At 38.7% G+C, this 12,183-nt stretch overlaps 1 long non-coding RNA gene across 1 annotated transcript in view; it reads left to right on the top strand.

Annotated features, from left to right (window-relative positions):
- The window catches only part of LOC112398984 (uncharacterized), a 43,926-nt gene extending 42,444 nt beyond the window's left edge, over nt 1-1,482 (top strand). The window contains exon 3 of the long non-coding RNA XR_003003133.1: nt 1,412-1,482. This is a non-coding gene — a long non-coding RNA (uncharacterized LOC112398984). The remainder of the gene's footprint in view (nt 1-1,411) is intronic.
- The last annotated feature ends 10,701 nt before the right edge of the window (nt 1,483-12,183 follow it).

Below are 12,183 nucleotides of genomic sequence, written 5' to 3'. Positions count from 1 at the left end.
TAATTGAAGAAATTAGTATTGAAACACTTCTAAAGTATCAACACACAACTATTGAACTATTAAAATAAAGTTTAAAAAACTTTATTTAATAGCACCAAACTCAAATTACTGAAATGTCCACCAAAGGAAGAATGGATAAGGAAACTGTGGCATCCTCAAGGGATAATATTACCAATAAAAAAGAATGAGCCACTGCCATACACAACAAGAACATGGATGAATTTCACAGACATAATAATGAGCAAAAGAAGGCAGACACAGGAGAATGCAATCTGCATGGTTCTATTTATATAAAGTGAAAGAGTAGATGGAAAGAGTGATGGAAACCAGAAGAGTGGTTACTTCTGGCAGTGGTATTGACTGGAAAGGAGCACAAGAGAAATAGCTGGGGAGCCAGAAACATTCCAATTCTTCATCTGGGGGTGACTACATGGATTCTATCTCTGTCTATCTACCTCCCTCCCCCTCTCTCTCTCTCTCTCTCTCTGTAAATATTAATCAAGACATATAGTTAAGATTTGCATACTTTGCTGTATATATGTTACATCTTCATTTAAAAATTGCTGGGAATTCCCTGGCAGTCCACTGGTTAGGACTCAGCGCTTTCACTGCCATGGCCCAGGTTCAATCCCTGGTTGGGGAACTAAGATTCCACAAGCCACGCAACACAGCGAAAAAATTAAAAATAAACAAAAATTGCTAAATTTTTAGAAAGTTTGATAACTGGGTATGGAGAGACAGATATATTGCTGGCTGCCCTGTAAATTGATAACAATCTTTTGGAAGGCAGTCAGGCAGTATGTAATGAGAATTAATACTTGACATCACTTCACCCACCAATTCCACTTTTGGTAAAAAAAATTTCCAAAGAAAATAACAGGGAAAATAATTAGAGAGCACTTGTAAAAACATGTTTAGAACAGTATTATCCACAAAAATGGAAAGTACAAACCAAATGTCCAATTACTGGGAAAAGTTTAAGTAAACTGTGGTAAAGGAATACAATAGAACTGTATATAACCATTTTAAATTGTCTTGCAACTTGGTCAAATACATAAAAAATTATATCAAAATAATAATTCCAAAATTAGAATGCAAATATAATATACCAAATTATATCAGTTATCTATTATGCCCTACAAACTACCTATAATTTTGTGGCTTTTTATTTTTCCTTTTGGCCACACCATGCAGCGCGTGGGATCTTAGTTCCCCAGCCAGGGATTGAACCCACTCCCTCAACAAGTGAAAGTGCAGTCCTAACCACTGGACTGCCAGGGAATTCCCTAAAATTTAGTGGCGTAAAACAGCCATTTTATTTGCTCACACTTCTGTGGGTTAGCAATTTGGTCTGAATTTAGCTGCATGGTGTTTTAGCTGGCCTGACCTGGGGTCACTCTTGTGATTGCAGTCATCTAGCAGCTCGACTGGGGCTGGATGGTCTTAGACGGCTTCATTCACCTGGCTGGAGTTTGGTGCTGGCCGAAAGGTAGGGCTTTCTCTCTACATACTCTCTCATAGCAAGGAGACTAGGTCAAGCTTCTTCACAGGGTGGTGGCAGCATCGCAAGGGGGCAAGAGCAGAAACTGCAATCTCTTGATCAAAGCCAGTCACAAGCCAGCAAAATTCAAGAGGGGAGGCAATAGACTCTATACCGTGATGAGAAGAACATCTAGGTCACGTTGCAAAGGGTGTTCTGAGAAGGGATGGTGGAGTATGTGGTCATTAAACAACTTACACACCCATGATTCACAGCCAATCCCACAAGGAACGTATTAACCGTGTGTAGTACACTAATAAGGATTGAAGAAAGATCCAAAAAGCTGTAGCGAGTTGTTTTATGCATATGATTTCTTTTCCGTAAAATTGTTTGCAATTTGTTTTTAAAACTAAGAAAAGAAATTTACATGCCAAAATGTATTCATTTGACCACGTTAAAAGAGAACACAGACGACTGTTTTGTGCACAAGCAGTGCTCATAAAAGGTATCAGATAAGTAACTCCAGCGTCTCAGATTCTATATTTAATGACAGAGCAGATATGGCAGGGACCGAATCAGTCTTCCAGGAAGCTTCAAACAAAGATTTTCTGAAAGATTCCCCACAGTTTGTGATAGGAGAAAATGCTACATACCTGCTTATGGGCAAAGTTTTTATTTCACCTAGAACTTCTTAGTAGCGCTGGCCTGCATTACCAAAACAGGTTCCCCACGCATTATTTCAGATTTCTTCCACTCACTGAACATGTGTCCTCACATTCTTATTTCTAAAAGCTTTGTACTTTACATCCATACTCATTTGCTACCCATTATTGTATTTATTTTACCATTTTGTTGTGATTTCTTCTTGCTTAGATGCCTAAGATTTCTCCTAGATATAAGGACGTACAGCCCCTAAAACTTAGTGTGACTAAACTGAACTCGTGTCCCGTCAAACCTGCTGCTTTCTGCCCCCCTGGGTTAGTGGCAGCTTCATCATTTTAGGCACATCCAGGCTCAAAACTCTGGAGTCACCTCCACTCCCTCCCTCTCCCTCTTCAGCTAGCATCCTGTTGGCTTCCTCAGCCAGCTGAGTCGACCTTTGAAAAGCCTCTTCTGACTGCTTCCATTCTAATCCTCAAGGAACCCCAATTCAGGACCTTATCAACTCTTGCCTAATTACAGCTGCCTCTATCTCTTCATGATTTCTTTTCCATGCCTCATGCTGACACCTGCATTATCCTTATAAAATAGACCAGTCCAGGTACCCTGATCAGGAAATTCAAGTACCACTTGTCTTCTAGGTTATGGACAGGAGGGGATATTTACCTCCTTCCCTGCCCTTAACAGCTGAGGTTTTGTGACATAAAAGATTGGACACCAAGCTTGAACTCTTGGAGAGTCAGGAGGGGAGTCTGAGGGTTGAAGATGAGGTACATCTAAGGTTATGGAGTAATGCTTTGTGGATCAAAATGTCATCTACAGACCAACAGAACCAGTAGCAGGTGCGAGTTTGCAAAAATGCAGGATTTCAAGAGCTACCCCAGACCTACCCCAGAGTCAAAATCTGCATCTTAGCACTATCCGTGTGATTGACGCGTACACTAAAGTTTGGGAAGCATTCTAAGGGGCACCGTTTGTGCACTCCTTTCATCCTGTTGGCCTCAGGATCTTACTCCTGGAGCTTAGTTTCGCAAAGTAGCGTAACCCACATGAGATTGCCTGCCCTCAGGGCAGGGCCAGCTTCATGCGTCTGAGGTGGGTCTGTGCACTCACACACAGAAGGGCCCCGCACTGGGTCTAATGCTCTGCTGTCGCCACCTTGAAATTGTCAACGATTTTTGAACAAGGGACTCTGTATTTTCATTTTGCACTGAGTCCTGCAAATTACGTAGCTGGTCCTGCTCCAGGATAGAGAGAAACAGCAAAGTCTGGGTCACAGGCTGAGTGATTTCTTTTTAGGACATCCATAAGCTCCCAGACTCTTCTATGATCCTAATGGAATTGGGAGGGTGGGGAGAACTCCTCCCCAACACCTTCACCTGCAATGAAACTGGGTTTTTGCAACTCTGACAAATGGGGGAATGAAGCAAATTTGATTTGATTTTGGAACACAAAAGGGTATAATAGTACTTGCATTTCAGGTTACAGAGCAAATTCTTACCCCTTCCATGAAGACTTTATTATGTCAGGCGTATATTTAAAATTCTGTGGTGGCTTTCCATTACCCAGAAACTAAAGCACAAACCTTGTAGTAAAACATTCGAGGTTTTGTTTGATCTAATGCCACCCTAGTCTACTGCCCACTTAATTCTCTCTTGAACCTTAAAGATGGGGGATAGGGGTGGAGGGAGTCAAGTCTTCCCTCCACCCCATCCCCCATCCACCCAGACCACATACTTGACTCCAAACCCTGATATTAGGTTCTTATGAGTACACAGAACCTTTAAGCATTTATACAAATAAATAATATGCACTTTGTTTCCTTTCCTTATACAAAAGGTAGCATGCTGTATTCACTGTTCTCTCCATTCTTTTACTTATGCTACTGTCCTTAGCTTGGGATATTTTTCTATATCATCTTCATTACTATGTCAAGCAATCCTTCAACACTCATTGCAAACCCCTTGCCTGAGCATTCCCAAATCCCACTAGTTGCAATTTAAGATTATGTTCCTGGGAAATTAAATAGGAACTGTATAACTGAACTGTAATTAGCTGTTCAATATCTCAGAAAGTGTCTTAGTTTTGACTTAAAAATGGCATTTCATATGGGTAATCAGATAGATTTAAATTTAAATAGACTTTCCCCTCCCTTCTTTAGATTGCTATAGGATTCTTTTCTTACTGAGAAGCATAGCATTTAGTGACCTATATTCTTTTATTCCAACACTTCTCATCGATAATATTAACCTTGTATGAATCTAAGTCTTTCTAGGTTCGTAATTGTCTTTTTTTTTTTTTTTTTTTCGGCTGAGTTGGGTATTCGTTGCTGGGCACGGGTTTCCTCTGGTTGAGGCAAGCGGGGCTACTCTTCGTTGTGGTGCACGGGCTTCTCATTGCGGTGGTTTCTCTTGTTGCGAAGCACAGGCGCTAGGTGCGCAGGCTTCAGTAGTTGTGGCACGTGGGCTCAGTAGTTGTGGTGCACGGGCTTCGTTGCTCCGCGGCATGTGGGATCTTCCCGGACCAGGGTTCGAACCCGTGTCCCCTGCACTGGCAGGCGGATTCTTAACCACTGTGCCACCAGGGAAGGCCTTCATAATTGTCTTTTATGCCTACGTCACACATGGCTCTTACTCAAGAGTACTGACTCTTACTGCCTCCACCATCCTTATGACCAGCACAACCTGCACACGTTGTCATCAGCTTTACAACCCACTGCTTAGGTAAGCAAAGCATGAAGTCACTCAGGCATTGCAGCTGGTATTGCTTCCAACTATGTGGGTTTTTTGGGGTTTTTTTTTTTCTTTCTACTCTGCTTGCTAGTTCTAAACGAGATCATAACAACAGCAGTTGGCACATCACACAGATCATGTTCTCTAATTAATCAATAACCTCATCACTAATTCATGTTAGGAAAACTTGTGCTGAAGACCTCCTCTTGCAGACGGACTCTCCATACCCAGCACGTATGCCCTCCAACAGCTCTGGGCCCACAGCCAAAAAATTCAGTGACCGAAAGGGAAGAAAAGAAGACCAGTCCTGTTAGAAAATGTTTGGATAAGGATTCTGATTGTCCTGGCTGGGGTCCTATGCCCATCCCTGGACCAGTCACTGTGTCAAGAGAGATGGAATAATATTATTGTCCACTGCTATAACAAGGACCACGTTATTAACAGAAGAAGCTGGGGAGGCAAAGGTATCCTGAATAGATAAGAACACTAATTTCTACTCCACGTTGAATTGAAACAGATTCCCTGACCTTCACCTTCACCAAGTGGGTTCTTTTTTGTTTTGTTTTGTTTGTTTGTTGGCCATGCAGCGTGTGGAATCTTAGTTCCCCGACCAGGGATCAAACCCATGCCCCCTGCACTGGAAGTGTGGAGTCTTAACCACTGGACTGCCAGGGAAGTCCCACCAAGTGGGTTTTAACTTACCGCTTGTGTTATGTACAGGCATACCTTGCTTTATTGTGCTTCACTTTATCGTGCTTCACAGATATTGTGTTTTTTACAAGTTGAAGGTTTGTGGCAACCTTACTTTAAACAAGTCTATTGGAAACATTTTTCCAAAAACATTTACTCACTTCGTGTCTCTGTGTCACATTTTGGTAATTCTCAGAATATTCCAAACTTTTTCATTATTGTTGTATTTGTTATAGTGACCTATGATCTTTTACGTTACAATTGTAGTTGTTTTGGAGTGCCGTGAACCATGCCCATATAGGATGGTGAGCTTAATAAATGTGTGTGTTCTGGCTTCTCCACTGAATGGCCATTCCCCTGTCCCTCTCCCTCTCCTCGGGCCTCCCTATTCCATGAGACAGAACAATATGAAATTAGGCCAGTTAATAACCCTACAATGGCCTGTTGGTGTTCAAGTGAAAGGAAGAGTCACAAGTCACTCACTTTAAATCAAAGGCTGGAAATGATGAAGCTTAGTGAGGAAGGGATGTCAAAGCCAAGATAGGTGGAAAGCTAGGCCTCTTGCGCCAAACAGCCAAGTTGTGAATGCAAAGATAAGGTTCTCGAAGGAAATTAAAAGCGCTACTCCAGTGAGCACATGAATGATGAGAAAGCAAAACAGCCTTATTGCAAATATGGAGAAAGTTTCGGTGGCCTGGATAGAAGGTCAAACCAGCCACAATGTTCCCTTAAACCAAAGCCTAATCCAGAGCAAGGCCCTAACTCTCTTCAGTTCTATGAAGTCTGAGAGAGGTGAGGAAGTTGCAGAAGAAAAGTTTGAAGCCGGCAGAGGCTGGTTCATGAAGTTTAAGGAAAGAAACCATCTCCATGACATAAAAGTGCAAGGTGAAGCAGCAAGCGCCGATGTAGAAGCTGCAGCAAGTTACCCAGAAGCTCTAGCTCAGATCATCAATGAAGGTGGCTACACTAAACAACAGATTTTCAGTGTAGATGAACCAGCCTTCTACTGGAAAAAGATGCCATCTAGAACTTTCATACCTCAAGAGGAGAAGTCAATGCCTGGCTTCAAAGCTGCAAAGGACAGGCTGACTTTCCGTTAGGGGCTAATGCAGCTGGTGACTTTCAGTTGAAGCCAGTGTTCATACGCCATTTTGAAAATCCTAGGGCCTTTAAGAATTATACTAAATATACTCTGCTTGTGCTCTATAAATGGAACAACAAAGCCTGGATGACAGCACATCTGTTTACAACATGGCTTACTGAATATCTTAAGCCCACCGTTGCAATCTGTTGCTCAGAAAAGAAAGAGTCCTCTCAAAATATTGCTGCCCGTTGACGATGCACCTGGTCACCCAAGAGCTCAGAAGGAGAAGCATGACAACATTAAAGTTGTTTTCATGCCTGCTAACAATCTCCATTCTGCAGCCTATAGATCAAAGAGTAATTTTGACTGTTAAGTCTTATTATGTAAGAAATAGATTTTATAAGGCTATAGCTGCTGTAGGCAGTGATTCTTCTGATGGATCTAAGCAAAGTCAATTGAAAACCTTCTGGAAAGGATTAACCATTCTAAATGCCACCAAGAACATTTGTGATTCATTGGAAGTCAAAAGATCAACATTAACAGGAATTTGGAAGAAGTTGACTTTGAGGAGTTCAAGACTTCTGTGGAGGAAGTCACTGCAGATGTGGTGGAAATAGCAAGAGAACTAGAATTAGAAGTGGAGCCTGAAGATGTGACTGAATTGCTACAATTGCATGGGAAAACTTTAACGAATGAGGAATGGCTTCTTATTGGATGAGCAAAGAAAGTGGTTTCGTGAGGTGGAAACCACTCCTGGTGGAGATCTATGAATATTACTGAAATGAAAACAAGCAATTTAGAATATTACATAAAAGTAGTTGATAAAGCAGCACAGGGTTTGAGAGGATTGACTCTCTCAAAATTTTGAAAGAAGTTTTACTGGGGGTGAAATGCTATCAGACGGCATTGCGTGCTACAGAGAAATCGTTCTTGAAAGGAAGAGTCAATTGATGTGGCAAACTTCACTGTTGTCTTATTGTAAGAAACTGCCGCAGCCATCCCAACCTTCAGCTATCACCACCCTGATCAGTCAGCAGCCACCAACATTGAGGCAGAGACCCTCCGCCGGCAAAAATATTATGAGTCGCTGAAGGCTCAGATGATCGCATTTTTTAAATCAATAAAGTATTTTTAATTAACGTATGTACATTGTTTTTTTAGACATAATGCTATTGCACACTCAATAGACTACAGTATAGTGTAAACATAACTGTTATGTGCACTGGGAAACCAAAATATTCACGTGACTTGCTTTATTGCTGTGATCTGGAACCGAACCCACAATATCTCCGAGGATGCCTGTAAATAATTGTCACATACTTCTTACATGAATAAATTTAATCTCCTTTCCACAAGAAAACCTTCAAATATATTAACAGCTTATTTGTCCTCCCTGTTTCTTCCCTTCTCCAGCCAGTAAACCCACTGCTGGTTTCCTCCTGGGTCTGGCCGTTCCTTCTTTTTCTCCTTCTCTGGCCCTTCTTCCCTGAGCCTTTCCCTACCCCACGATGTGGTCTTTTGTGGGTTTTTACCTTGACCCTTTTCTCTTCTTCACTGTCTACATTCTCCCTGGGTCAGTTAGCCATTGCCTGCTGCTCTGTCACTAACACACCACACCAGCATTTCCTATGCTTTCAGACCTTTCTGACTCTGCTTTTTCTGACAATGTTTACCTTGTCGCAGTTAAATAAAATCATGCAACACCTCCACTTAGGAATTGTATACATTATTTATTTTATTTTATTTTATTGAATAACTTCGCCTTACAATGTTGTAATTTCTGCTGTACAGCAAAGTGATTCAGTTATACATTTATATATTCTTTTTCCTATTCTTTTCCATTATGGTTTATCACAGGATAATGAATATAGTTCCCTGTGCTATACAGTAGGACCTTGTTGTTTATCCATCCTATATATACTAGTTTGAGAATTTTATAAATTACTTAATCATTTGTATAAGTTAGGATTGTATTTGCTTGCACATAAAAGATAGATGGTGGGACTTCCCTGGTGACACAGTGGTTAAGAATCCATCTGCCAGTGCAGGGGATGCGGGTTTGATCCCTGGTCCAGGAAGATCCCACATGCCATGGAGCGGCTGGGCCCGTGTGCCACAACTACTGAGCTCGAGCTCCACAACTACTGAAGCCCACGCGCCTAGAGCCCGTGCTCCGCAACAAGAGAAACCACCACAATAAATATAAAATAAGTTTATATATAAATTTGAGTCAGGTGCTATTATTAGCCCATATGATAGACAAGTGTAAGTGGCCAACCCAACATTTCTCTCTCCCATTCCTAACAACACTCTGGAAAAAGGGGAGAATGAGAGAATCTACTTCATAGGATACTGTTGTGAGTTTTAGATGAGTGAATACATGCCTCTTGCAAATAAAGCCACTATACACATTCATGTAAATCTTTGTATGGATATATGCTTTCTTTTCTCTTGGGAAAATAGCTAAGAGTGGAATGGCTGGGTCATAGGGTTGGTATATGTTTAACTTAAAAAAAAAAAGCCAAATGGTTTTTCCAAAGTGGACATACCATTTTATATTCTCATCAGCAGTGTGTGAGAGTTCTAGCTCTTCTACATCATGGCCAACACTTGGAACGGTGAATTTTAAATTTTAGCCATTCTAGTGAGTGTATAATGATATCTCATTATGGTTTTAATTTATGTTTTCCTAATGGCTCAAGATGTTGAGCACTTTTGCAGATGTTTATTTGCCAGCTATGTATCTATGTATCTTTTCTTTAATTGTCTATTCAAATCTTTTGCCAACTTTTGCATGGGTTGTTGTTTTGCTTATTACTGACTTTTGAGAGTTTTTATATGTTCTGGATCCAAGACTTCTATAAGACACGTGATTTTTAAATATTTTTCTCTCAATCTATGGCTACTCCTTTCACTCTCTTAACAGTATCTTTAAAGAATAGAAATATTAACTTTAAGTCCAATTAATTATTTTTTGTGGATTGTACTTTTGATAGCATATCTAAGAAATCTTTGTCTAAACCAAGGTCACAAAGATTATCTCCCATGTTTTCTTCTAAAAATTTAATACTTTCAGACCAAAGATCTATTCTGAGTAAATTTTTGTATATGACACAAGATATGGACTGAAATACAGTGTGTTTGGGTTTTTTTTCATATGGATAGCCAATCGTTCCAACACCATTTAATGATAAGACTATCTTTTCTTGCTAAATTGTCCTGAACATTTGTAAAAAATAAGTTGTCCATATATGTATAGGTTTATTTCTGAACTCTCTATTCTGTTCCACTAATATATTTTCCTAATTTTGTGCCAGTACTACACAATCTTGATTACTGTAGTTTTATAATAATTTTTGAAATCAGATAATGTAAGCTCTATACCTTTGTTCTACTTTTCAATGATGTTTTCACTTTTTCAGGTCCCTGCATTTCCATATGAATTTTAGAATCAGCTTGCATTTCTACCATAAAAAAAGTCTGATAGGATTTTGATTAAGATTGCATTAAATCTATATATCAATTTGTGGGTAAATGACATCTTAACAATATTGAGTCTTCTGACCCATGAGCTCTCTGTTCTTTAATTTCTTTAGTTTCTCTCAATAATGTTTCATAGTTTTCAGTGTGCATGTCTTTCATATCTTTTGTCAGAATTATCTCTTTCAATTTTTTATGTTGTTGTAAATGGAAACTTTTATTTCAATTTCCAGTTGTTTGTTGCTAATATGAGATGACAGTGGGAAAATATCTTTAAAGATATTTTAAATATTTATCCGTCTATTGCTCCTGTATTCTACAAACTTGCTAAATTCACTTATTCTAAACCCACAACGGAACAGGGATATTATATTGGATTTCTTACATGTCATCTATCATGTCATCTCAAATTAAAACAGTTTTGCTCCTTCTTGCCCAATCAGGATGCCTTTTATTTCTTTTTATGGCCTGATTGCACTGCGTAGAATCTCCAGCATGAGGTTAAATAGAAAGGAAAAGCATTCCGTTTTCACCATAGAGTGTGATGGTATTGTAGGAATTTGTAGATGCCCTTTATCAGAATGAGGAAGTTCCCTTCTATTCCCCATTTGCTGAGAATTTTTATCAGGAATGAATGTTAGATTTTGACAAATACTTCTCCTGCATCTATTGAGATGGTCATATGACTTTTCTTTTTGAGTTTATTGATATGGCAAATTACACTGACTAATTTTCAAATGTTAAACCAACCTGGAATTCCTGGGATAAACCCCACTTACTTACGATATATTATCTTTTTTATTTATTGTTGGCTTGAGTCACTAAGATTTTGTTTAGAATTTTTGCAGGTACGTTTATAAAGGATATTGTTTTGTAGTTTTCTTCTATAATGTCTTTCTTTGGTTTTGATATCAAAGAAGAAGTTGTATAATACTGATATTATTTGTTGGTTAAATTTTGGTAGAATTCACCAGTGAAGTTATTTGGGCCTGGAGTTTTCTTTGTGGGAAGGTTTTTAACTACAAATTCAGTTTCTTCAATAAATATAAGGCTAGTCAGTCCATCTGTTTCTTCTGCATAAACTTTAGTAGTTTGTGTCATTCAAGGCATTTGACCATTGTTTCTAAGTTATTGAATTTATTGGCATAAAGATGTTTATAATGTTCCTTTATTATCCTTTTAATATCTGTAGAATATGTTGTGATTTCACCTCCCACTCTTTATGCTATCATTGTCATATTTATTTTACTTATATGTGTTATAAACCCCATAATGCATTTTTATTATTCTTTCATCATTTTCATTTAAAAAGCAGTCATCTTTTAAAGAGATTTAAATTTTAAAAAGCTGTATATTTACCATATAGTTATCATTTACAGTGCTCTTCATTCCCTTGTGTAGATCTATATTTCCATCTGGTATCACTTTCCTTCTGTTCATAAGATTTTCTTTAACATTTTTTGGAATGTAGTTTGGCTCATGATAAATTCTTTCATCTCTTGTATGTCTAAAAATGTCTATGATTTCTTTTAATTTAGATGTAATTCAGAGATCATAAAATTCACTCTTTAAAGGTGTATAATTCAGTAGCATTTAGTATATTCCCAAAGTTGTGCCACTATCACCACTATTTAACGCCAGAATATTTCATCAGTCCCCATAAATCCATACCTGTTAATAGTCACTCCTCATTCTTCCCTCCCCCCAGACCCTGATAACCATTAATCTACTTTCTGTCTCTATGTCCTTAATTTTTGAAAGATATTTTTATTGAGTAAAATATTCTAGGTTGACAGGTTTTTGGTTTTGTTTTTTTACATTTCTTTAAAGATATTTTCCCACTGTCATCTCATTATTTTCGACAAGAAAACTAAAGTTTTCCTTATATGTGCCCCTCTGTGAGGTAGCTTTTTCCCTGGATGTTTTAAAGATTTTTCTCTTTGTTATTGTTTTTGAGCAATTTGATTATGATGTGTTTTGGTATAGTTTTCTTCATAGTTCTTGTTTTGAAGGTCCATTGAGCATCTTGGATCTGTGGGTTTATGGTTTTCACGAAA

This window comes from Neophocaena asiaeorientalis, unplaced genomic scaffold (assembly GCF_003031525.2).
Source record: "Neophocaena asiaeorientalis asiaeorientalis breed wild unplaced genomic scaffold, Neophocaena_asiaeorientalis_V1.1 scaffold114, whole genome shotgun sequence".
NCBI lineage: Eukaryota > Metazoa > Chordata > Mammalia > Artiodactyla > Phocoenidae > Neophocaena > Neophocaena asiaeorientalis.
Note: the sequence above shows the minus strand (reverse complement) of the source record. Positions and strands in the feature narration are given on the sequence as shown.